We start from the raw sequence: 21,566 nt of genomic DNA, 5'->3' as shown, positions 1-21,566 counted from the left end.
TGATGATCAGAAGTGATAGGCAAGCAAACACACACCCCAGAGCGGCATTAGACAAATGCGACAGACGTTAAGCGACTGGATCTGAGCGGATGCTGAAGCAGCAGCGTTCGTGCTGACACCGTCGCCTGTCTGCGGGCGAGCAGGAGGCTTTGCACCCTGCTGCAGCCAGCCCGGATTATCCCAGGGTAGGCTGGGGAGTGACAGGGTGCCGCATCCCACCTCGGCTCAAGTGCTAACATACCTCGAGGTCAGTCCCAGGCTCATCCCTCTGCATTAAAAGGTTTCAAAACAGGCTGTAGGGACACACAAGAAGTAGCAAGAGGCGAGATGTGCACGCTGCCAGTGAACAAGAGTACACACTGCTTGGCAGGCACCAGGTAAATGGACACGGAGGTTTCCCAGACACTCGGGCTTTCTCACACACTCACAACCCTAAAAGACAAAGAAAATGCAGTGAAATACATGGAGTTAAAGGGTGACAGGGAAATGCAAACACAGACCAAGTGTGCCTGAAGACAAGAAACAACCTCAGCAGCTGTTTACGAGCTTCACAGGGGCACAAAACGAAACGCAGCTCCGCGGCTCCTGCACCCAGGAGAAAGTTTCCAAGAAGTCCCTTTTTCTCAGCAATTCCCCAATAGCTGGTTCAGGCACCCCGGCGTGCAGCACAGTGCCTAATGCTCTCCATTTCTCCTGCAGCGTGTAAATGCACAATAACCACCCCTGTGCGTCTCGACCCTTCTATATAATAAAGCCAGGAGCAAGAGCAGGTAGGTTAATCAGTAGCGAGCCCGGCGAGAGGGAAGGCTGGAACAACCCCTCAGCGCTCGCCCCTGCTCCCAGCCCTGCTCCAAACCCTCACACCCTCTCAGCACAGGAGGGCACATTTTTTTTCCAGTTTTCCTTTATGATTTCTTTCAAAAACACCATATAAATCTGAGTCTATATGAAACTGTTTCCATAAAAATACTGCTTGCCGATACCCGCTTTGAATGAAACATTTCCTCTTATTCCATTGCTACCAGTCACCAAACCATGAACACCCTGAAATAAAGAACATTGCCCAGGTCCCGTGGCAGCTACTGGTGGGACATAGAGATACCACCCAAAATTAGAGTGTGTGAGACAGGGAAAGGACAGAGATACGAAGAGGTCAAGAACTGCAGAAGAGCTACAGGCACTTCTGGTCTTCCTCTCATCCATCTGCTCCCCAGGGAAACTGTTAAGGTCCTGCCCCATAGCAGAGAGCTGAAGAAAAATAGTAAAACTAGGAAAATTTTCATTTTTGGCTCAGGCTTCTTCTGTTGAAGGGAGGCCTCCACTCTCTTATATTTTTTTCAGACTTCAGGATCTGATCACATCACTTTAGAAGTTTCCTTTTTTTCCCAGGAAGATAAACCCCTGTCACTTTATTTCACACGCTTGCACTTTAATATAAGCCACAGGCTACTTCAGGAATTATATATATATAAAAAAATGACACATCCAAAAAGATGAGGAAGTCAAATTATTTTCCCTGCTTTGATGTTTATTTGTGTTTTGTACTGCGGGGTACTTGTGCAATATGCACAGAAATGCCAGGAGAATGAGTGAATCCTGTTCAAGTAATTTAGAGGATGAAATGGTAAAAGGAATCGCTTTGAACTCAGCCCGATGGCGCATTGTGAAATGCACTTTCTGATCTGCACATTGTCACTTTTCCCTAGCTTGGGTTTGTTACCACCAGGGCAAGTCTGGCCATAAACACGCAAGGCAGTACTGGGACTGGGATTTCATGCTATTTCTTTCTGTCAGGGTTTGAAAAGGCAATAGAGGAAGATTTGGTACCACAGAAATATGTGCCTCATTTTTCTGCAGAGCCCCCTGGATTTAAAAACTAAAAAAATAAAAAAATAATTTAAAAAGAATTCTCATTTTTGTACATAATTTACAAAATTGGTCCAAAGTTACAAGGGGAACGTGGAAGAAAGCTATGCAACTGCATGCTGATTTTATGAAAGCCGTGCCAATGCCAATAGTTTAGCTAAATAAACTTAAGTATTGCGACTATTAATTGAAATCCAACCCTTGGCTAATGTGAATTAGTGCTGGATTATAATGCTACATCATGATAAGCAGCTTGGAAATATTTCAAACAGATTTGGAAAGTTGTTCCCCACTAGATTATAAATACTATTAACAGATAAAAAGCCATAAAAGAGCCGTCACTTCAAAGGGGATCTTCTGGCCATTTTCTAGCAGAGGAGCCGAAGGTACACAGTTTGCTAAGCCAAATTTCAAAGCAGAAAGCAGATTGTGGCATCTAGAATTATTATTGATTCCTTAAGTTATTAACTTAAAGGATTACCTTGTTCACTGTTTTTGTTAAGGAAAAAACATTAGCTAGATATAATAAGGGATAAGACATGCCAAGCTTTTAGCTCTAAACGTTAGAGGCCTTTGAAGATACCTGTGAAATCCGCATAATGACATTGTTTTTTCTCCCCAGAACGATGCTGGGGACAGCCAGGAAAGAGCAGGGGTCTCACCCGGGCTGAGGAAAGGGGCAGGAGCTTTGACAGGGAACAGCATCAAGTCTGAGACATCCAAGCACTTCCCTGTGCCTGCACAGGACACGTCTTTGGTAGCAGTTTATGAGATAGTCATTACTGACAGATCCACTTGAGGTTATGCCAGTAGCTATGCAAACATGTAGTTAAAAAAGCAATGACAAAAAAGTCCTTCCCAAATGAACAAATTGCAAAGAGATAATGAAATGGGGCAGACAAGGCCTCCCCAGGGAAAACGAGATGAAATTAAACTTGCCGTCAGCTGATCAGCATGAAGTTTTCTTTTCAGCAAAACCCATCCAAAGAGATTTCATTGCAAAACACTGCTTGGACAACTAGTTTATATTAAAGGCTTCTAAATTTTTTTCCTGCCTACTCAGATGAATAAATCAAACTTTTGCTCAGTCTTGGTAACGGTGTTCGCACTGATCTGGAGAGCGAAGGGGTTTCCTGACTCCCTCTCTGTGATTACAGCTGAACTGTCCTGCTGAGATCTATTTTGATCCTGAAAACGGAGATGAACCTGTAGATCAAATGGGTCTGTATTTAGGTTGAACTGTCTTGCCACTGATAACAGAGATTTCAAAAAAGTGCTTCATGGGAAGGATTACACCGGGATCTATACGTCCGATCCTCTTGTAAGTACAATCCCCTTTCCCAAATTCCCAGTGTACTCCCTATGGGCAGCTTATCTCAATGGCTACAAATCTCTCATATAAACCACATAACAGGTAGTGACACATTTACAGCACTTTTCATCTTTACAACACTGTGCTGGTCAGTTTTTATTATACTTACCAGACAAAGTGCTTTCCTTAGTGTCCACTAGGAAAGAGATTTTTTCCCAGACAAGCTTTTAGCCTGGCCAGCTGTAACTAGACAATAAAGATATATACACATTTTCCCATATTACAGTAATTGATAGAAAAAGTTAGATCTAAGCCCAGTATGTTTCTGTCTCTGTTCCCAGCTAGCCCAGCACGTCATCCTGAAAATGTTCTTTTTTATGGTACCTTAGTACTTGGTACCATCTAGGCCTGAAGCGCTCCCTCAAGGGTTTGCATTAGGCTCAGAAAGGATGAAAAAATGAACTAACAAGATCAGAGCTGTTGCAGGTTCAGCTTTAGGGGCCACAGAAAGTAAATTTCTAGTTTGTAGCACTTGCTTATTCCTCAAGTTATTAACCGCTCCAATACAGTATTTATAGCTGGGCTGCCTGCCTCCCTTTCCCCCAAGCAAAACTGTCACTGTTTTAATGCCATAATAAGAAGCTGATTTACTAGTGTATAACTTCAAAGGGAAACTTTCTTCTTCTGCTTGATAAAATATTAATGGGGAATAACGAAGTATGGTGACGTTACACAGAACCCCGGGAAGGAGCTCTTTTGGGGCTCTGAAGCAGCACGCTCCCTGGCTGGTAGCTTTTGTTCTTGCCAGGTTATCCAATAAAGTCGCCTTCAGGAAGCTCTCTGTCTTATTTCCCAAATTGTGGCCAGGGACCGGAACCACTTTCCCAGCACAATCCGTTCCCTTTACAACTCTGAAGCTCCCAAGCAAGGTCACGCTTGGAGAACCAGCTGCAGAGCGGGCTCCTTACGCCATTTCTCACCTGGGAGGTTTAGCAATGATGCAACAAGCTGGGAGGGAGCAAGCAAAAGGCAGGAACAGGCCAGAGCAAGGTATGGCTTAAAGCCTCCTCAAAACGGTACACAAAGGATGCATCCACCATCCCAGGCTGCATCTGCCAGCCAGACACCTTTGCAGATGATACCCTAAGGTCACGTACAAGCTACAGCCAAAGAGGCTTCTCCCTTTCAGCCAGAAAGGACCTGACAGGGCTCCCTCAGCCAATATTTGATGCACAAATACGTCAGTTTAGTACGTCAAATATAGCACATGCCCCTGTCCTGTACTTCCAAGATCAGTCCCTATTGCCCTCTCTTTTCCCCCCTCTATCCGTGCAGACAGATGAGCAAGAACAGTAAAGCGTTACCAGGAAAGATAGTTAATAACCTGCACCGACGTGGTTCAGAGGCAGGATTGTCAGCGTATTTTATGCTATTACTGCACTTCGTACGGCACGGAGCCTGTGCGTGACAGCCCGAAGCAGACAGGGAAGGTGTGCAGAGGCGCTCCTGCATTTAGATGAATTTGCAGGAACCGCGCACAAAACTACTTGAGGAATTTAAACATGTAGGGTGGCTGGAAAGCTGTAAGGGGAGTTGTCAGGGTAAAAGAAAGCCGCAGAAGAGCTCCGACAGCAGTTCTTGCCTGGGGGCTGGAAGCCCTCAGGTGCCAATCCTGCACAGGCATTTGCATTGCACAGCGATAACGGGGGGGTGCTGAGCTGAGAGGGATGTCGTTTTGGATGAGACCTTCGTGCCTTATCGTGACTGTCTGGCTCTGATGCAAGTAGAAGAATGCAGCTGTGCTCTATGGTGTTTTATTCAAATTCCCATTCAGCTCTCTGGATTTTCTGTAATTTGTTTTTCCTGCATTGCCAAGACTTCTGCATAAAATGAAGATGCTGTAAAGCTTGGCACAACCAGCTCCGCAGGCATGATCTAGCTCAGCTAACAGCGGCATTACACAGAGCTGTGGCAAATCACACTCTGCTCGTCTGCACTGAAATAAAAATCTCCCAAAAGCTGGTGATTCTGGCCACCCTTCTGAGGAAAGATTGAAAAGTTCGGTGTATCATAAACACTGTAAAGGACTAACATTGCTGCTTTCCCTCATTTTGGGTTCTTGCACCAACAAATATAACCTCTCCAGAGAGGATTCAGATCCAAAGAGGTAACTCACTTCTACTTGCTCTTCCAACAGACTGAAAAGCACCTGCAGGAAAAGGCTATTGCCTAAATATATATCATGATGTGTTTCCTTTGTCTATTACATCGTGGTTATTTTTCACATATCATTGAGCACTTGTTTTGATTTTTTGAACAACTTTTTGTATTGGTTTTTTTGGGAGTCTTTCATAGGTAGGTCATCCTGAATGTGCCAAAGAACAAGAGCGTCAGGAACGCATATGGAGTAAGATGTACCTAGATAGGAATTGCAAGAAGGACTGGAGAGAAAACTTTACAAATCTCTGAAGAAGGAGGTGACTAGTCTCTTCTCTCCTCCCAAGCATTTCCCAAGGTAGAGGGCAGTTACTCTTGGCCAGCAGCCTCTGCACATGCTGGACATCCTACGGAAACAGATCCTAGCACATCAAGTTTTAGATACACTGCAGCCACTAGCAGAGGAAAAGTGAGCACATAAAGGGTCAAGCAGGTAGGTTACAATAAAAGCAGCAGATAGTTAAAAACAAGAATACCGTGATCCTGACCTGGTTCTTGCAATTCATATTTCAATTCCTTACTCTGCCAAAGAGGTCACATTCACTCTTGGGCAAGCGCTTCAAGGTCCTCTGAGGTGAGGAGCTTTGTGCCTAAAGAGCGCAGTAAATTTTTGGCCTCAGCTGTCCCTTTGGGCTCTGCACACACAGCACTGAGGATCCTGGTCATCTGCTGCATACAGGCAAATACAGCAAGGACTGGGTTGATGTAGAGCGACTGGATTACAATTTGGTGGTGGTGCTATGTTATCATTGTTTATGGGGTTTCTTTCAGACCTTTCACTGCTTTCCATCTCATTTCATAATGACTAGTATAATTGCTATCATAGTCCCTAAACACTCAGGATTTCACTTATTTGTCAAGCACTTAGAAATAGCTTAAATCTGAAGGGTACTACGTGAAAAAATGGATTCTGTACTATCAGTGCCATCCCACAGGTTTAATGTCACCCCTGACTAATCTTAATAAACATTTCAGTACCCCAAGTCATTATTCACTATGGAAACATTGGCTTCTGGCCTCTATAATGGCTACGGTACATGAGGTCCTGTGATGGAGCCAGAATTACCTTGGGCCACCGCTGCAGTGCCTAGCGTTTTCACATGGGAACAATGCAACAGTCGAGGCGCTTATTCAGCCTCACGCAGAGGAACATTCATTAATGTTTACTGATGTAGAATGCACACACTACATTAGTCACAATCCTATAAATAAACATGTTTTTAATCCACACTACATTAATCTTGATCCTATAAATAAACAGAGAGAGCACAGTCATAGCTTTCTAAGATACCCCCTGCAGAAAGATAGTTACTGTACCAGAATACATCACAGAGCAGGACTGCGCCATCGGCTGCTTACGAAGAGACGATGGCTTCAATCATTACTTTGTAATGAGAGGGTTATTTAAAGGAAAAATGGGGGTTTTGTTTGGGGAGGGTGTGTAAGTTTATGTACTGTAGTACTGACTTTTAGTACTGCCTGGTTTTAAGGTGTGAGTTGCTGCCCACAGCCTTGGGCAAGGACTTTATAATAAATCCAGCTAAATAAAACTCCGTGTCCCATGAGCAGCACCTAAATGACTGGATCGCGCACAGAGACTTTTCCTTATGAGATGAGGAATATACAGTATCATCTTGCATTCTCACAGCATCCCCTCTACTTGCATGCCATACTGAAGGAAAACCACTATGCTTTTCAAATGAAATACCCATAGGATTCACTTTACTAGCCACAGAAACGTGGCAGATGATTAGCTGCAAACCAGCTTGAGATGGAGAGGACACTGTTCCCAAATAAGATGACAAGGAAACGTAGGGAGGCAGAACACGCTCATCTAAACTGGGATTTGAAGCCAATGTGAGTGGATATTAATGCCTACATATAAGCTGTAAAATCTGTTCTTAACAATCCACTTTAGCCACCAACCAGCTAAGGAAATGCCAGCAAAGGAAAGAAAAGAAAAATAAAAACCTTCAAGATGATAGAAAGGTACAGAAAGAAAAACAGAATGAAATTGAGCCCTTTTAACCTCAAGCAAGTGGGCCTGGAAACTTAAAAATAATTAGATATAGGGAAAGAGAAAGGAAAAAGGAAAGGGGAAGGGATTAGTATTTAATCTAAGGCACAGTTTCATTAGCTGTGTCTTATTCTTTGGCATGGTATTGGACTAGACCTTAGACATTTTTGTCTTTACAACAAATAATATTTGTATTTTAACACGATGAACCTACAACTAAGAGCATCTTACGAGTCTCGCTGTCTGTATGCGCCTGCATCTGTACAACTCGAATTATGTTAAGGAGGCCATAGATCAGAGAGCACCGAGCACTACTCAGATGATTGGTAATATGATGCATTGGCCATTTTAATTAACTTTCCCACTGGGTGTTGACTGTTTATATGCAGCGCAATAAAACGCTTTCTTAATTTTTAAGACCTTAAAGACAACGAAACAAAATTAGAGCAAGCTATTGAGGCTGTCCCTAGAGATCGCGGCTGTTGTGTTCCTCTTTCCCCTGTGAGGAGAGGACCAACCCAACAGCATTGCAGAGGGAGCACAGATGATTGCTACCGCACGAGATTTATTTGATATACAGAAAGTCTGAGGCCTAAGCAAATTTCTGTCTAATGTTTCTGTTCAAATGTTTTTACTGACTTCTTTTACTGAATCTTGTCTTAGTAAAGGCACTCAAGCAATCAGAAATAAAGCTGACTATTAATAATACTGCTTCCTTTTCTATTTTTCCTTCCCAAGAGGGTGTAATCGAGGGAAATTTAATTGTTCATGAAAGACAACATCTGCATCATGTATCCATCATATTTCCACTTGGAAAGCTTCCCAGTGCGGCTGTTCTGTTTGGTGTGCATTACCTTTATACTCGTCATTAATGAAGTTGATTTTGTTATTAGAGGACTGGAAGCTGTAACAGGGGGTGATATTTACGTCCAGAGCATCTGTGTTCATTTTATAGGAGATGCAGTTCATCAAAAGCAGATACAGCTGACTAAACCAGTGAGCAAGGTATGTTGACTTTTTATTTTATTTAACAGTAATGAAATGTAGCAAGTGCACCAGAGGAATACATTTTCATAAGCAGACAAGCAGATGGGTGAAGAAATTTGACTTGCTATAAAAAGCTCATAACTATCGAGCAGTCTGAAAGGCTCCGTGGAAAGAGTCGTCTATACTGCAAGGTGTATTCCCCCTTCAAAGATTTCACATTATATGTGGCAGTCTCTCTCTTTGGTGTTTTAGATCCTGCAGGTGATGAGCCTTAAAGCACGGCTGCTGGCAGCTAGCCAGAAGCCGTACACTTCCAGACCGCATTTTGCTTGAATTCCTCCAGATTCCCCTCATACACAGAGGTGGGTGGAGTGGGGATGGGGAGGACAGAGGTTTAAACGCGAATCGTTCATTCAATTGATTTCATTGCCTCGTGGAAATAATGTTCTTTCAATAAATTGTATTGGAGCATCACAGATTCTTTACTTCAAATGCTCCAAAATCATACACGTGCCGGAGGAGAGGTCAATATCAACTATCACCTGAAGATTAAGAACGTAGACTAACCAAGCCACAAGTAAACCAAACCCGGGCTCTTCCCCATTTGCACTGCACCAGTCAAAGGCAGATGTGTCCTTTCTGTACCTTAAACTGGAGAAATTTGTAGTTTTATGGAACACAGTGGGACTTAGCTGTAAATCTGTTCTGGGCTATGTCTATGTCATATGTCTGTGTCTGGGCTATATCTTGGACCAGTGTTGAGATCTCCTAAATCTGCTGTGATTGTACTGCAGCTATGCTGCTAGATTTTAATGGCAAAAATGCTTCAGACCCTTTGTAGTTGTGATCATTGAATCCACCCAAAATACCTACAACAAGGCACCAAAGCAATAAAAATGTCAGCCGCTGAGCAAGAGGGAGCAGTAAGTAGAGCACTCCTCTTCTCCCATGCTGAGCGAGTAGCAACACGCTACCACTGACTGCAGCCCTTAATGGCACCCCGTTCTCCTTATGTTCACAGCACACAAAACACGAATTTAACTTGCCAAAAATCACAATCAATAAGACATTTCTTAAATTAGCTAGATTCAGAGGAAAAGAGGAAAATTAATTAGTGTTGCTTATCCCTCAGTGAAGGTTTACACTGAAGGCCCAGATCGATGCTTTTGAATACAGATGCCAAAAGTCAGGCACATCACCCTGACAAGACCGGTGGATGCCTGGCACCCCTAAAAACCAGACAGCTCACTATCAATTTCCCATAAGCTCTTTATTGTACCAGAATGCTTGACTCAGAGCAGCAATCATGGTCAGCCTGCTTTGATGTTTTCAACATGCCAACCTGTTGCTTTGTTGTGCTTGAGTCTTTTGTCTTTGGGATTTTACATGCAAACCCATTTTCTTGGTTATTTGTGTTCATTTGCAAGAGGCATAAGTCATCAAAAGCAGATACAGATGAATACTCCACTGCACATTGTGGGTTTTCTTTTTAATACCGACAAAACATAACAAGCCAACTTGAGAGATGTATGTTTATAACCAGTCAACCAGATGGGTGCAAAAATCTGATTTGCTATAAAAAGCTTATAGCTGCTGAAAATCTTAAGGATTTGCTGGAAGGACTCAGCTGTAACAAATCATGCCAGGGTACTAAAAAGACTGATCCTGCTTTGTCCAACTGTTGTCTCAGCATTAGCTTTCCTACAGCCGTGCCAAGGCTATACCTAATGCGGTTCCCTACAATGGGATGTGCAGCGTGGGACAGCTGGTGCTGGGGGCCAATGGCCAAACAACAGATGTTACAGGGGTTTGCTTCAGACCAGCTCTTGTCCGAATACACGTTAGCATTGGAGCATATCCCAGCTACGTGCGCCGGTTGGGTTTATTTGAAGGGAATCTGCTCTGTGTACTCGGAGACGTCTCTGCAATGCAAACCAAGGCACGAGAAGTGGAGACAATCAGGGGATTCGCTTCAAAAGCATGCTCTCATCCAAACCACAGTACTACTGTAGACATAGCCACACGCACATAGCTTTCCCGGGCAAACAAGCACCTAACGAGCAGATTCGCAATCAGCACGGAGTGTCTATTAACTCCAGTCAGGGCTCACCACTCTACAAACTGCCATTACCCTCTGAAAGCCAAGTCCCTGCCTCAGTTACATCTTCCAGTGAGACTTCAGCTCTCAAGGGCCTGAACCCCTCCAAAGGAAGAGGAGATGCTTCTGCCAAAAGACCTCCTGCCAAAAGCTGTTGTCAGGCCTCCAGGTCCACCCTGTGCCGGAGGAGTTGCCCACCCCATCCTGGTGGCTTGCAGACCTCCTCAGCACACAGGGACGCCTCCCAGCTATCCCAGGGAGCCCTACTTCCACACTCCTTTACCTCATCTCCACCCAGAAGAGACTATTTTACTTTCTACTTATTGCTAATGTGTTTTGCAAGTACAATTCAAATGAACTTTTCTACAGGCTGTAACATCTCTCCATCATCCACAAGTAAAGCACACAGAATATAAATCTTTTAGCCTCCATGTGCAAAACAAAATCTATTAGTCATCTTTTGCACCTAAAATGAGATCTGCAGAGACACAAAAGATGTCCAAAAGCTGCCACGGGCTGTTAGTCCAGTTGAACTGGAAGCTCATTGGAGCCAGCGAGCCCTCTCAAGGCACTGGGAAATGCCTCGCCTCTCCTCTATGTAGTTTTTCTCCTGCTTTGAGTGTATTGTATCCTGATGGGGAAAAATTGTTATTCACTTTATAATTTATGTTTTCTTGAAAGGCAGTTTTCATATTTTTGGCTCTTTCTGAGTCTCTGGAAGCCTGGATCAGAAAAAGGTCAAGGCTCTCCAGCTATCCAGGCTTGCAGGGCAGATACTGCACTAAGAATAAAGTGTCTGTTCAATATAAATGAAAACAAGACATGCCTGCTAAGAAACAGCAAAAATAATAAGCTGTGCAGATTCACACTGAATTTTGACATTGTAATATAACAGATATCCTTAAAAGCACTTCAGAAGCAGCTTTATCAGCCCTAAACACTTACTAAATGAAGCTGTTGGGTCCACACCTGCATGTCTGCTAAATGCCAGGTTCCCTGTTTCGTGCCCCAGTGAGAATTCAGCTTCCCACTGGTGACACGGAGAGCCCCAGCGCGCAGCCCTGCGGTGGGAAGGCACCAAACGCACCATCGTTCCCGCTCAGGTAAAGCCTCTGCCTGCTTGCCTGAGGTCAAGAAGATGGAGCATCACTGAAAAACATATTCTGCTGCTTTAAAACCCAGCAGTGATGACTGGAATCCATAAATCAGGTTGGGGTTTTTTTCCAGACCTGTGGGATCGCTCCAAGCATAATTAGGTTTTGGGTTTACAAAAAATACCAGCATCTGTTGCCTGCTCTGTGCCTGCTGCCAGTCTGAGGGGACTGCTCCGGGCTCACTACAGCTTTTGTTCTCACAAATAGAGAAAACTTTGCTGAGCCTGGAACAGGGCTGCTGGCCAAGGGCCTCAGAGACTCACGTTATATGTGGGACTGGGAGCAGAGGCAAAAGGAGGAGGGGAAGGGTATTGAACTCAGCGTGCCTCATCCTTTAGTTGAATTTAATAAGATAAGTCTCAGTTTAAATTAATACAGGGAAAATTCCCAATAACAACTACTGCCAACAATCCCATTACAAAATAACACTGGCATAAAATAATCACAAACATATGCCTATCTCTCGCTTTAAAGTCAGTTCCAAGTATTTAGAGAACTGACCGAGCCCCTTGCTGATTAGCGAGGAAACATCCTCTTGTTAGATGAAAAAGCTTTCCTTCCCCATCCAGCAACAGAGAAAAACATGACAACAGTTCTACCAGAGCAACACCATCTTCAGCAAAACGGGGTGCTAGTGAAGGGTTAGCAGCGAGGGATCTGTTAGTCCTTCTCCTCCAGTTTCTGGAGAATGCTCTTGGTGAGCTTCTTGGTGACCGTGGTGCCAGCACCGTCCATGCTACCCTCATCACACCCGGCATGTTGTTTCCCCAAGAGCAGCAGCAGGGTACAAACTGCACAATGCAAAACCTCTGGCTGTGGAGGCTTTAAAGGAGGACTATGGCTTTTTTTAATTATTAACAAATATCTAAGAACTGCACATATTATGACTGCAGATGATGGTCACTGAATACAGGATTGTAATGCAAACAGCACTCTTCGTAAAAATGTGCCAGCCCAGAAACTTCTATCCAAATCCAACTGAACTTCTAATTACATTTGGGTTCAAATCCTTAGAATTCCAGCTAATTTAGTATTACTTTCATTTCTAGATAAGCAGCCCCAAGCAGTTCCTCTGGTTTCAAACCTGAACTTCTACCCTGTTTGGACTCTGCACCTGGATCCTCCCCCTCGGCATCCGGATGCCTCTTTCTTTTCTCTGCACACGACAGTGCTGCGAGCGCATCATCCAAGCTTGACGATGCTCTTCTCTTCCTTCTCTGAAGCCCAGCAGCACATCCAGGAATCCTCCCACTACTTTGAAAGTGCTGATTCACTTCCCCGAGACTGGAGGAGATTCCTTCCCATACCCCCAGCATCTTCCACACAGGGGGACTAACCCATTAGATTATTAGGTTGTAAGTAGCATTGATTCTAACTCAGGGGACCATGTTCAGCCAGCTCGAACCTGAATACATTTTTAGGAATACATTATGTATGAGGGTATAGCTATACAAGTGGAGTTACAGAGAAAAAAGCTGAGTGTTGAAAGAGGGAAGAGCCAAATTACCTGCCCTGCTTCATACCACACTCAGTCCCAACACAGAAGTTTTATGAAGTTAACATGAACATGTATTTCATGGCATAGGGGATTGGCAGGTGGCAATATATGCTCTATACTGTCAGAAAACAAGTGGTACATTTTGAAAGACATTCTCCATCAGGTGCTTTGTAACCAGGAAGGACACGTACAGCTGCACACAGGGTCAGGAGCACGAGCCTTTGCACTCTGTCTTCGCTACAGCCACTACTAAAGAATTACACTAAAACCAAAGTGAGTTGTCATGCCATGAAACACAAGGTTGTGTAATAGCTGTCCAAGGGGCAGGGCAGTACTCCGGCAGAAATAAAGCAAAATCCCCCCCAAACTGTGTCTAAAACACGTGCAAAACTGCTGGAGGCATTGCTGTCATACGCCAGGCTCTGGAGTCCTGCTGGTTTTCTGTCAGATGCCAGAGCTTTGATGCCAAAAGAACCAAGTTTGCAATTATATCGTTTGCCTTTTTATTTTTGTATCTCCTTTTCTAAAAAAGTCAAGGAAAGAAATGTTTAAAATAAATTGATGAAGGATTGGTTAAAAAGCGCCTTGAACTAAGACGGGTAAAAAGCCATTAAGTGGACATGTAGAGGGAAAACTGTATAATGATATGCTACATCTACATGATTAAGAAGTTAAAATGGACTATGAAAGGATGGTAGTATTGAAGGCAAAATAATAGGACTATTTCGAGCACATTTCAAACAAAAGACTGGTAACATGAGTTGTCAAACATTACTGAGATCAAAAGACAAAAACCTACCTCCTGGGGCATTAAAAAAAATTAAGAGAAACATTTCTGCTTGCAGGAAGGCGGGTAACAGACACCAGAAATGAACATTTTCTTCTCTCAAGAAAATGCTACTGGCCAGCATACTTAAACCCAGAAGAGACCATGGGGGATTCACAACTGCAGATTAACAGAAAGCCACCACAGCTGTAATCCCCCCTCAAACTCTGCAGAAAAAGGGAAAAATAGCCAATAACACCCCAACCACATTGTGCTGAGAGAGGCAAGTCTGGGTTAGAATAACCTGGTTTTCCTTAGCCCGGCACAGTCCTGCCCTGCCAGTTTAAAAGGCAAAGCCAATACTATTTGGGAATGACCTAGGATGACCAGGAATAAGCGATGTACACAGCTCACTGCAGGGAAATACAGATGATACCTTCGCTCCGTGATGTCTGATGTGGGACAGCTAAGCATAATCCCAGTAGGGAAAGGGCAAGTGTTACTGCAGGCAGTTTTCAAGGTGCAGAGACGGTCACTGCTTTGATGCTCCCTCGACTTTTCAGTGCAAAGTGGTGAAGAGTTAAAATATTGTGAGAATAGCATGAAAACCCCCCCGGTGCTTCAGCACTGGAGTGCTTCTCAGTGCAAATGTAATTACCTCCCGCATTAGCAGGCCATCGGGGCTGCTCTGTGGAAGCAACCACCTCCTGGTTATTTTTAAGTGCTAATCTGGCAATTTCGTCAGAGACCATCTAGATAAAATTAATTGAGGAGTCAGGGTATAACCGTTACAGAGAGTGGTTATGTTTTGAAAAAGCCCTTCTTCATCTCTGTGTCAGTCTAATCTTGTTTAACTCTCCAGTATCAGCCATGCTGAAAAGATATATCAAGTCAAGCAATATCTTTTGGGTTTGTTTTTTAAGGGACTGAATATTGTCATAAATAGCAATCGCAGGCCAGGCTTGGAAGCCCATTAGCTCAAATACCCATCGACTTCAGTGGAGTTTCCATGTGTGAAGTACATGCAAGATCAAGCACAACCATCATTGTTTACAATACCCCTTGCAAAAGCATTTTATGCTTCAGAAATAAATTGATAGCTGCAAGAGGAACAAAAGAGCGTGCAGGTTATTGTGCAACTGAATGGAGGCTCAGCATTGCTTTAGACATTATTTGAGCCATACATGTTGGCTGGTTAGACTGGAAGTCTACCAAGACAATTCACTATCTTATGCTCCTGTTCTACCATAAGCACACAGTAAAGACATTAAAGTCCGTGACTTCTTCTAAAAACAAGAAAAACACCCATGAATTCTGTGAGTCCTATGAAAGCCAAAGCAACACACGCAACAGTTGAAAGAAATAAGACCTTGGCAGCTCTAAGTTGTAAAACACAACGAAGGAGAACCTATGGTTAGCACTTGATAAATCTCCAACTGCCTTGCCATAATCTTGTGACACCATGAGTTACAGTCTCTCGCATGACATTTTGATAACCGTTGCTTTTAAAACCAAATCAGCAAAAAAGGGAGATATAAATCATTAAGAGAAGAAGGAATGAGATTTTTTAGCTCTTTGTATAGGAGTGTGGCCATACTGGAATGCTGTAAAGAGCCTCTTCCTCTTCTTAGAAAATACCACAGACATAGGGCACAAAACAGGATTTTAGATATCTATCTTTACCAAAAACAAAACAAAAAAATCAACCAAAAAACCACAACTCTGACATCTCTGAAGAGAGAAGACCAAGAAGTACCAAGTTATTCTGAGATTATTAGTAGATTACTACTAGATTTGTAATAGTAACTACAAAATTATCTGAATTAATATAAATCTCAGGCCAGCTGGTGATTGTTCACAGAGATTTATAAGGCAACATGAGTATTTAGGTGGATTTTTACTTTAAACAAACTTTATGAGGCCACACAGAGTCAAAAGGGAGCTCTGAAAAAGGATTGGGAAAAAATATGTATGTGAAGCATCAAGCATCTAAATGAGGACTTCCATAAAACAAACTGCAATAAAGACCTTTAGAACACATTAGATGAGTATTAGACAAGGGTAAATATTGTTGTTAGCTTACAGCAAACAACTGATAGGCTTTAGGAGGCCTATGAGGGAACATAAACCCACTTAGATCTGGTACGCACAAACAGCAGAAAAGCATTTGCAAGCAAAATTTTGTTCATGCCAGTAGTATCACAATCAGCAGCTGCACTGGCTAATCTGATGAGTGGCAATTTCATTTTATGCATCCAAAATAAGCTCTTAGATAATACAATTTTCTAAGAGACACTTGTGTGACAAATGCTTGTTTCGTACCAGTCTGCTATTAATTTTAAAATGTTTTTATTTTAAATCCACTCTCGTCTCCAGTCTGAGGTCCTTTTGCAAGCTTTCCTTCCTTCACTGCGTAATTGATGCCATCTTGTGGCGGGAAAAACCTCAGCCTCCTGATGGTTTCAGTCTCCTTTAATAGCCAAAATAATCCTTGACTAACTCAGTGTTACAAGGACAGTGACTATATTCCAAACCTACGTCTCTCCTCCGGACTCCCAGCCTTCAGGACTGTATTTCTCTTAAACTCTAAATGGTTATTCCAGCACTGTGAAATTGGCTGAAGTGTGAGCTTTTAGAAATTGAAACTGCATGCAGATTTCTTCCTCATTCATAGCTGAGGTACCAAACCTGCATCCACGGTGCTTCCAGGGACAGCCCACACCGAGGCAGCTACTTCCAGAACCACCATCTTTTATCTTAAACGACTCAATTTCTTCTCTTTTGCTGAGTCTTTCTCTCACAAATTCGTTACTTTCAGACATCACCACTCTTGCCCTACTTTTGGTTTCTTTCAAAGAAAGCCAGTATATTGCTCACACCACTCTGCGCATCTCTCTCTCTCTCATCCTTTCTATCACCTGGAGATGTTTCACATACTCCTAGATGTTCTGCTCACGCTTTTTTCCAACTATGTTTTCTGTGTACTGACCTCATCCATTTCTTAGAAGTCTGGTCTTCCCTCCTTCCCTTCAATGCGTGAGCATACCCTACCTCCAGGCAAAACGAGCTGGTCCCTCTGCCTCCCTCACCCTGTCCTCTTCACCAGGGTGACTGGTGCTGTGAAGCATAACAGCCCCTGGCATAGTTTGGATCATCTGCTATGGAGGTGTGCTGGTGGACAGAATGACCAAGAGAAGCACACACGGATCCAGCTCCCTTGCTCAAACTCTTTCCTCTATTGTGTGTAATTACCTATTGCTCCATCAGTCATTAGTTACATGCCCCAAACTGCAAAGCACTTGTTCTTTAGGTATATCAGACCCCTACCTAGTGAGGTGGCCATGCTCACTATCCACCCTAAAGCCTCCATGGACCTTCTTAACTCAGACCTACTTCTCCTCAGTCCCCGCAGGGGGTGACTTACATCCCTCCTGCCCATGCCCTCCTTCTCTGTGGCTCCAGCCCACATAGCAGCAGGTACCCAAGTTAGGAGCATCGCCCTGAGCATCACTGCAGCAAGTCAGGCTTTGATGCTTACAGCACAGCCATGAGCAGGAGGACACCCACCCCTCACCCAGAGGTGCACGGCCAGGGGTCCACAGGCTGCCCTGACCCTCTCCGGGCAGCGAGGGCACTCCCGGCACCTCGGCTGGTGGGGCTGGAGAGGGGAACAGCACTGAGCACAGCTTGGAGCAGCCCTGGCTTGGAGGGGAGGGAACAGGAACGGGGGCACAGCTGGGGATTTGCTTCTTTAACTTTGCCTTTCTGACAGGGGAGTTGCCAAAGAAGAGCTTGAGAATGCAGGATCTGGCAACCTCTAGCATCTCCTCCAGTCTTCAGAAAGCAGGTGAGAGGTAAATCCAGAGGCTATGAGGTGTGTTTTACTGTCCCAGTACAGGCCAGATAACCCATTTGCCTATCCGCCAGCAAAAGCTGAGTAACATCAGGAATAAAAACCTCCTCATGCATGAGAGTGAGCATGTCGGCTGAATGACAACGACAGAGAGAAAATTTCTTCATTTCCAAGTCCTGCTTCTTAATGAAGCTCCTGGATACAGGCGGAGAATACAGAAAGCGGGACAGTATTTGCAGTACTTCACGCCGGAGCACTTGAGTTGAGTCACCATCAGTGGAAACCTTTCTGGCTTTACTAAAATTCACACATAGCTACTGACCGAGAGCCCGCGGCTCCCGCCCAGGCTCTCCACCATAACTGCCTGCTGTACCCTGCACAAGGCATGACACAACCAATAAAGACCGTGCATTTGTCTGCCTTGGTGAGATCCCTGCCTTCCCCGAGGGTCTCAAGCAAACTTTCTTCTGTGTTTCAGGTTGCAGAAATGCCAGGCTTTTCTGAACAACAAATACAGCTAACTAAATCTACCTGCTTTGTGAAAGGGAAGGAGTGGGGGGGGAATCTCTTCATAATTTCTTTTCCTCTAACTTAATTTGTTGTTGCTTTATTAAGTATTGGATTTTGGTTTATGTAAAGGTAAACAACGTTATCACACAAATCTTAATCTTACCATTGCAGCCTCACTTGAATTACTTGATGATTAGTCTCTAGGCATGATGCTCATCTCATTCAGTTATACCTTCATTATCATCAGATTCATTAATTTCATCCTCTGTGTGCTAAAACATTGCATGGTTAAAGGCTACATTTAGCAATATTCAGAGTATTGGCAAGGTTTCCCATTCTCTGCTGAAGAGTTTGTAAAAGCAATATTACACCAAGAGGATCAAGAAGTCAATTTTTCCTTTAAATCCTTGATGCATTGAGGTAATAGTTAAATTTAAAAATATCAGCACTTAATTATTTAATTGTAATTTCAGTGCATGCTGAGCATAGTCAATGGCCTTGAGGTGGACCCTGAAGGGACTTTGCCAGGGCATGGCTGGGTGAGCATCCTCCTCCTGCCTGCATGGCCGGAGAAGCTGGGATCTGCCACCAGAGAGGACGCTTGGCCCCTGGGGTAAGAGTTTTGCCTGCTGAATCGCTACCTGTCAGCAGCTGAGTTTGCTAATCCTCCTATTAGCTAGAGTTTTGTAAGCAGACTTGTCTTTTTTATTCCATAGTTGTTCTTGGCAGCGCCTTACGCTGCCAGGTTGTACACAATTCCTCTATATTCCAATTCCATTATCACTGTTTTAAATGAACCCCTTTGGAAGGAGGCTGAGAGATCAGTCAGTCACACAGCAGGGAAGTGAAGGATGGAAACCAGCCATCGAGGTTACAAGCTCGAGAGAAACTGTCTGTAAGCAACACAGGTGATGAATCCAGACACAGCAAAGTCATCACGTCAAGGTTGGCATAGTCTTTCCAAGCCTCCCAGGGTAAGCTCATCAAATTATTGCTCACTGTAGCTCTGAGAGAGTAAAATGGGGTGTCACACCATTTGTCTTGAAAACGTTGAATTTGCTTGAATTGAATGCTTGCAGAGCATGGTTTTGACAAGATTCTCCCACCCTCCCATAACAAGGGTAAACCCCTGCCAGATGCTAAACGTGCCCTTCAAGAATTATAAGGGGTAGACATGTAAAAATGAGTAGTCTAAACCTACTTCTGTATCAGCTTATACAAACCTTTGTACAGCACCATCAGAACAAAAAGGTACTATATGAACATAACGTTATCAAACCAGTTGACAGCATTATAGAACATTTCTGTACTCTTTGACCATTAAGAACAAGTATACAGTTTATAAAAATAGCTGTACATGTTCCAGCTAGAGGCATATTGACCAGGACAGCTAAGGTATCAAGCACAGGGATTTTTTTTCTAGATCACCAAATTAAATTTTATGTTATAAACACAGTATTTTAGCTTCTTAGTAAATCAACATCTTTGGCAACATGTAGAGATTGATGCAACATCACTTGTAGGTGAGAAGTGATACAGCTGACCTGCCAGCAAGTAAACCAGAGAAACATTCCCCTGACATACTGAGTATATTTGGTAAAAGGAAGGAATCAAGTAAATACACATGCAAATATATGTAGGCCAATTTAATAGAGGCCTTCGAACTCAAGTGCTAACATTTGTACAGCTTATGCTCTGCACATCTCTTGTGTACTTTTAAGCTACAGAGAGCTTCATTCAACAGGACAAATATGACTTGCATTAGAAGAGCAGGCGGAAGCATTCCTCTGGCCTGTCTTCCAGGGTTGGAGCCCAGATACAGGATGGAAAGCGGAACCAAAAATATATTTAATGAAAGGGAGATTTATAGTTATTATTTTAAGTTTATAATACCTGTTTTAGAGAAGAAAGATTATTCAAATAATATTTATTTCTGCAGAAGACAGATCCCCTCAACATAGCAAGGATTCAGCAGTTCAAAGGTGCCTCAGCACTGGGGCTACGGTGTTTTTCCTCTATAACCCTTTAGAAAGCCAACCTCAGATATGTGCAAGGTTACAAACCCATACTTTCTCGGTGTCTTTTGGAGGTTTCTCACACCTGGTTGGGGGATGATATTAAACTGAGTTAGGGAGGACTGAGCTGTGCTGATGTGCATGAGAGTCCTCAGCTCCGCAGCAAGGCAACCCTCCAGGCGCCATCCTATACCAGACATGACTCCTCCAGGGAATTAGTCTTTTCTTTAAAAAAAAATATAACAAATAAAAAATCCTAACTTCTCAGTTATTTACAAATTTGCAGTCACCTCCTGCTATCTTGACACTGCTTTTATCTGGGCTTTGGACCAGCTCTTAATGACACTTGTGAGTGGCTGATGGCGGACTGGCACTGTTACAGCAGGGATGAGAACACAAGTTTGGCTACGGACTTCATGTGTGCAGAATCATGCCCAACAAATTAAATTAAGTTATATTGAAGCCAGCGACCACTTAGGGACCATTACAATGTCAGTTAATTAAAGCTGGATTTACCAAAGGTTGAGACACATTGTCATCTGTTAATCTGTCAAAATCTGAAACCGAAATGCCCTGAACAGTTTAGGGGATATTTTAAGGTGATCACACAACAGAGCAAGTTACCTTTTTTTCCACATTGACTTGCCTATGTAAAGCTGCTTGCCTTCCACAAAAGAAAGGAGGGCTTCAGAAATTTAGTAATTCCCTCAAGAAGCCACAATGAGACCAGGTTCCACTAATAATCCCATCCATAAATCATATTTGGGGAATCGGTTGTAGCTTCGTAAGATTAAAAGTGTCAAGGAAAAATATTTAATTGAAAGGGCTCAATTAGTTTTAAAACTATGTAACAGTGAAATTTATCAAGTATCTGATCTTGATTTTATCTGTTGCTTTTACATTCACTTGGGATCAAATCCAGACAATCTCTCATTAAAAGCAACAGGCCAGCTGAAGAAGAAAGGCATTTTCTAGTGAGAGCAAAATTAGAGGAATCTGTCCCCGATTTGTTTAAATGGCAATTATAAAACAAGTTAACTGCAAAAAGATACAGATTTCAGAACCAAAGACCTTCTCCTTAACAGCCACATTAAGAACCGGTGGTGTATGCATGTCTCATCTCATGTATCTTTTTAAAAAAAACTTAATTAAAAACATGGCATGGTGTCAAGCTTTTGTGTAAGTCTAAATCTCATCTCCATAAACTAATAGAAGCTTTTCTGGTTCATCAACAAGCCAGTGACAGCACAGGCAATCAGTCCCTTCCTAGGCA

The 21,566-nt window shown here is 43.2% G+C and overlaps 1 long non-coding RNA gene across 1 annotated transcript in view; it reads right to left on the bottom strand.

Moving 5' to 3' along the window:
* Nucleotides 1–21,566, bottom strand: part of LOC127022123 (uncharacterized) — a 39,767-nt gene that overhangs the window by 11,411 nt on the left and 6,790 nt on the right. The window contains exon 2 of the long non-coding RNA XR_007767308.1: nucleotides 242–432. This is a non-coding gene — a long non-coding RNA (uncharacterized LOC127022123). The remainder of the gene's footprint in view (nucleotides 1–241; nucleotides 433–21,566) is intronic.

Source organism: Gymnogyps californianus, chromosome 14 (assembly GCF_018139145.2).
Source record: "Gymnogyps californianus isolate 813 chromosome 14, ASM1813914v2, whole genome shotgun sequence".
In the NCBI taxonomy this organism is placed as follows: Eukaryota; Metazoa; Chordata; class Aves; order Accipitriformes; family Cathartidae; genus Gymnogyps; species Gymnogyps californianus.
Note: the sequence above shows the minus strand (reverse complement) of the source record. Positions and strands in the feature narration are given on the sequence as shown.